Source organism: Brachypodium distachyon, chromosome 3 (genome assembly GCF_000005505.3).
Source record: "Brachypodium distachyon strain Bd21 chromosome 3, Brachypodium_distachyon_v3.0, whole genome shotgun sequence".
In the NCBI taxonomy this organism is placed as follows: domain Eukaryota; kingdom Viridiplantae; phylum Streptophyta; class Magnoliopsida; order Poales; family Poaceae; genus Brachypodium; species Brachypodium distachyon.
In genome coordinates, this window is record NC_016133.3 from 48,972,975 (window position 1) to 48,978,868 (window position 5,894).

The following is a 5,894-nucleotide window of genomic DNA, read 5'->3' on the forward strand; positions in this document are numbered from 1 at the left end:
AAAGAAAATGAAAAAAAAGGTTGTCCAAAGCGAGAATAATTTCTCCGTGTAATACCACATGAAGAATTTTTTTTATTTAAGTGAAACTTTAAGCTTCCAGAGTGGACGATGATTAATAACTAGTGGATTCCCCGCGCGTTGCTGCGGGTCATGCAGAGAAAAATAGAATCGGTAAACAAAATATCTCAATAAACATTATGTAAAATTATATTACGTTTGATTCGTAATGATTTTGTAGGGAGAAATAAGAGTACGAGGACTCGCAAGGATTGAAGAGAAAACATAAAAATATATTTATATTGTAATAAGTTATCTTTTGTACCAATAATTTGTTGTATGACTGCAAAAAAATATGTAGACTGAACTATTTGTCAGGAGAACATCATGTAACTCAAAGCAAACGAAAGGATGTACATAATACGTTGCAGGTAACATCATTGCAGCAAAATACATCCGACGTCACCACAAATCATTGAAAAGTTCGCAAACACAACTAAGTAATTATCATGACTGATGTGGGGGATGTGCATGAAGCACAGTAGGTGCGCATATCCATTCAGGATGCCATGATCGATCCTTATGCATCAACAGCTCTGCACATTGACTTGCATATAATCCATGAACAACCATGTTAGTATTTTAAACAGAAACTTGTTCGAATATTTGAAACAGAAAGTTTATTTGGAAGTATATGATCAAATTGGCAATGTGTAAAGTATTTCAGATCTCCCTTTTTAGTAATGTGGCAGAGAGGAGTATAGTTGCCAAAAATAAGAAGATTGCAGATGTGATGACATTTAGAGGTTTACCTGTATTTATTTATATTTGATGAAAGTGATCATCTCGTGTTGCTGAGAAGATCGGTCAAGAGGTGGGATCTTCTTGAAAACTATATGAGAAGTTAGAAACTTTTAAAATGGTACGTATTTAGTTTACTTATTGTGGAAGTAGCACATACCTTTGCTTATGTCGCAATTAGCATTCGGTTTGGCATTGCTACGGATGATATGACAATATATATCATATGGAAAATTATGGTGCAATAGGAAACAAAATACAAATGGAATACCTTTGAATATCTTCACCATTGTTCTGCTCAAAATCAAGCTGTCTTTTGGTACTTGAGCTGATATCATGCTACAAATTAGAAACTAAAAGAACTAATTTTGGTTCGGAAAAGACTTTCAGATTGTTTGTCTGAAATTTTCTCTTGTGTAGATGGTGGTATAGTAACACCTGAACTGGAATTGCTGCATGTCCAAAATAATTTCAGATGGAAAAGTAAGACCTTAGAACCTTGAAAGGAAAAAAATTAGATGACAAACATTTGAGATGAATTCATGTCGGTGGCAGCTTGGAGCGATAATATATCTTTGTGTTGTCCTGAAAATGCCAGTTTATTAGAAGAAATAATCAAGTGATGTGATAGTATCAGAGAAGAGTAGTGGTGTGACCCGTGGGGCTGGTAACAATGTATCGAAGTTTAGATTGTCAATTGGATAACTCTTTTTCAGCACATAATTGATAGAGATATTGAAAAATACTCCGGATTCATTCCTATGGTGAAGTACTGTTTGCCAATGCCTTTTGGAAGAGCATTTGCGTGGTCCGAGGGATCTATATTCATGTTCTGAGAAGCTTCTAGAGCAGTCTGTTCAACCAAATCTTCAGCTACAAAAGTGGAAGTAATTGTCTCCATGCTTTTTGTATCATCTGTCATTATTAGAGGAAGCTTGTACCTGATTGAGTAAAATATGACAATTGTTAGTTGTGTAGAGTGATTACAAATGGAGCTATGTTGCAACAAATGCTGACGGAACTTGTAAATTAAAGAGAAGGCACAATTGGAAGAAGGGTCTAGGCTATAGAGGGAAACATAATTCTGTGTGGGTACGATAGGTGCTTAATGCTGGCAAACAAATGCAAAACACAACAATGGGCAATGCAACATGTAGAACAACTGAAAAAGGAGGCATGCTGAAGAAATACCGTCAAGACTCAGAGTAGCCTTACTGGATGGAGTCAATTATGGGATGTAGAAATCTTCTTCACCCAAATGCCTGCATGGAGGATACGCACATAAAACACAACAAATCATAATCTTTTTCTCTCAATATAATATACATGTATTCGTCAAACACACAATTTGCAGCCAGAATATAGACATGGAAAAAGATATTTAAACAATCAAAATAGAAGTGGCAGTCTGAAAACGTGGTTAGGACAAGCATACGACTCGCCACCAATCTCTCGCCACTGGTGCAACACCAACAGTGGCGGTGGTGTTACTGGCCACTGGAGGGGTACCAGCAATGGCTGTTGCATGGCACCGCCACTGATATCATTTTCGTCTTGGAAAAAGAAATAGGCCATAGGCCTGGATGGGGAATCAACAAATCACAAATTGAATCCACAAACTACAAATCCATGAATTAATCACAAATCGATGAATTACAAATCATGAATTTGCATACAACAAAAGGGCCTCGAACCAACGGTGGCCCGACCCGATACACGGCACTCCGCCGACAGCTCCCACGACCCCGCCGGTGGCGGCGGCGTCCTCGCTCATCTGCTAGGGTAAGAGAGGGAGAGAGTGTGAGAGAGGGAGAGATAACTTACCCGGCGGAGGGGCTGGCCTGGATCCGGCGAAGGCGGGGTCGGGGAGCTTGGGCGGCGGCGGGGCTGGCATGGATCCGGCGAAGTCGGGGTCGGGGGACTCGAGATCCGGCGGTGCCCTTGCCAGGGGAGCCCGAATCCAGCGGCGTCTAGCGCAGGGGAGGGAGGAGGGCAGCTGCCGGGCTCCTTCCCATCCCGTGCTCTCCTGACATGGAGGTGGCGCTGGTGGTGGTTGCCGGAGAGTGAGCCGGCGGAGCCGGTCAGGTGAAGAGGCTGGAGGAGAGAAGAGGAGGCCGCCTGATTCGGTGGTCGGAAGAAGGGGAGCCGGGTGGAGAAGGAGTTCGTGGTGAGGGTTCACAAGGGAGAAAGAAAAGGGAAGTTAGAAAGCCACCTGATCAATCCTTCTCTTAGCCCAAAGAAGAACAACGTCCGGTGAATCTGAGCCTTACAAATTTTCATCGAACGGACTGAACAATTTTGATGACGTGGATAGGCTGCATGTTGAGCTTGCTAAATTAACTGCATTTAATGGGTTTTAACTTTATAAAGTTTATAGATAGAAAGGTTCTGTGCATGAACTTTGCATAAGTACATAACTACGAAGATGGAACAGAGAAGCCCCACCCCAAACGGAGGTTTCCCTGTTTTTGTTTTTTTAATGCTTCTTGCACAGACGTTTGGAACGCGGGAAGATTTCACCAACTCTTGCTGTAATCGAAGAATTCGTTGACGTCAAATTAACTAGGGCATGTCTATTTCTCGAGCGAAAAAACAGACAAACAGTCAAACGCGCGCAAGACTGATACATGCTGCTACACCGACCGAGATATAGACGGAGCACGCAATCGAATTGGCAACAGGAATCCATCCATCGATCCATGATTTGAGCCCGCTGAGCCCACAACATTCCCACGAAAAAACAAAGAAACATGACGAGACAGCGGCCCTGGCGAAGCAGCAACCGCAGCAGAGAGCGATGCGATCGGCAACAGCGCGAGCTAGAGGAGACAGCGAGCTGCCGGGCGCCTCGGCCTTCCTCTTGTCCGGTTGGGCTCACAACACCACCGAGATCCCGTCAAGTCGTAGCCGACTAGCCGCACGGACATGTTAGCCGGCCGCATCTCACGTACTGGCGCTGTTGCCTGTTGTGATGGAGATCGAGGGCGTGCGGAGCAACAGCGCGCGCGCGCGCCAGCGGCCGCGGACGCGCGTCAGTCCAGTCCTCCACTTTCCCTGTCCCGGCCGTCCTGTCCTGTACCACCCGCGCGGGCCGCGATCACGTCGCCAGCCAGACCCGTTCCTATTCCTCGCGGTACGTGTCCGTGGTTCCTCGGCCTTTCCATTCGGTTGTCTCGCTGCTCCCGATGTTGTCAGTTGTCACGTACTCCTACTGGACTAGTACCATTGCGTCCGATGGCACGACCGAAAGAGAGCAAGACTTGGCAGGATTCTAAACTGCACGCGTTTGTACCGTGTGCGGTGTGCGCATGCAGCGCAGGTGTTCGATTCTCTGCTTTCTCGAGTGACAGCGCCGCTTCAGCATTGGTCGATCCAACTCATTCATATCCTCTCGGTTTCTTCTCGCACGCGAGAGGGGACTGTACATTTCCAGGCATTTTTTGAGGAACTAAACTTTTCGTCCTTCGTTACCCACTCGGTCAGAATCAGAAAATAAGAGATTTAGAGGCCTACTTATTCAATATCCAAATCTACGTACACCGAAATAAATGACATGGATTTATACAAAAATCTATACAAATACATGTCACTTATTTTTGATACGGAGTGAGTATATACTTTTTGAAGAAAAAACATATATACTTGTATATAGTATATAGTTGTATTTCTTCCATGGGGCGAATCCTTCTTCTATCTCTCGTACAAGTTCATCTGTAAGGCTGATCCTAGTGGGAGTAACATAACTGATCAATACCCACTTTACACACGTTTTCAAATACATTTGGTGGTGATCATGTTTGAATTTGGCAAATTTGAATTTGAATTTAAATTATTTGAACCAGAAAAGCTTAAATTACGCATTTAACATCACATTTACATTTATATGCAGATTTGATGCGAAAAGTCACCTTTTATCTACATTATGCTGCATCAGGGACTAAAAGAGAAAAAAAGAAAAGAGAACAAAACGCAACTAAGCAAAAAGTAGAGAAGAACACGTTAGAAGTTGTACTCAGATGCAAAAGGATGCAAAAAGAAGAGGATCTGCTTATGTGTCAAGGAAGAATTAGAAAGGGACAAAGTGCATAAGCTAAAGTTGATGTTGACATGTTCATGCACCCATTAGAGAGGGCCAAGGAAAAAAGCATAAAGAAAGGCAGCCTCTCTCTCTCTCAGGCATCCACCACCTGCACTCCACTCTCTCTCTCCAAGCCAGCTCAGGGATGGGTTGTTGAGATCTGAAACTCGAATACACCTTTTCATGGCTTCCTCCCACTACAAGAAATATGTTGATTTATGACCCTCATTTTCGTCACTAAATCGTCACTATTTACCATTTATGACACTCTCATGACAAAAACTGGATCGTCAAAAAAGGACCGTCACTAATGACACTTAATGACGTTTTTGGTGAAATGGTCATAAACGGTTATGACCATATAGGATCGTCATAAAATTTATGACGAAAATCTTTGGTCACTAACTGTTTGTTCCGGACACGTTGGATCCAGCGTGGCAGTCCAACGTGGCAAATATTATGACGAAATCAAATGGTCATAAGACGAATTCAGCCCAATCCACAATAGTGTGTTTGTATGGGCCAAGCCCAACAATTCGGCCCATATTTTTTGTCAAAACCTATTTTTATTATGCGATTTTTGGGCCATCGCCTAGTTATACAGATTCCTTTCTGGATTTCAGCCTTTTTACCTATTTTTTCCTCGCTCCAGCCCAATTCTCATGGGCCAAGGCCATTTAACAATCACGCCTATAACTTTTTTATTTGGCTTTTACTATTTAAGTTTTATCCTTTAATAATCAAAATCCAGCACAACAATGTTTTTGCCATGGTCTATTTAGGACCAGTTTTCAGCAGTACAGACCTGCAGTTTCACACATACAATGAATCGAAAAATAGGCCCATATACACAGCAGTTCATAAAATAGACTATTTATGATAGCTCATGAAAAAAGACCATTTGATTCAGCCTATATTTACATTCAGTCCCTAGCAACTGCAACCGTACCACTCCTGAACATGCACCTGCGCTTTCGCCTTCACCGCCCATGCCAGGTAGGGCATGCTTCTCAGGCCA

At 43.0% G+C, this 5,894-nt stretch overlaps 1 long non-coding RNA gene across 1 annotated transcript; it reads right to left on the minus strand.

Moving 5' to 3' along the window:
* Window positions 1-353: 353 nt before the first annotated feature.
* On the minus strand, window positions 354-3,008 carry LOC104583796. The gene is made up of 3 exons (XR_001406652.2): window positions 2,623-3,008; window positions 1,990-2,060; window positions 354-1,739 (listed from the first exon to the last, which is right to left on the minus strand). It is a non-coding gene; the product is annotated as an uncharacterized LOC104583796 (long non-coding RNA).
* Window positions 3,009-5,894: the final 2,886 nt, after the last annotated feature.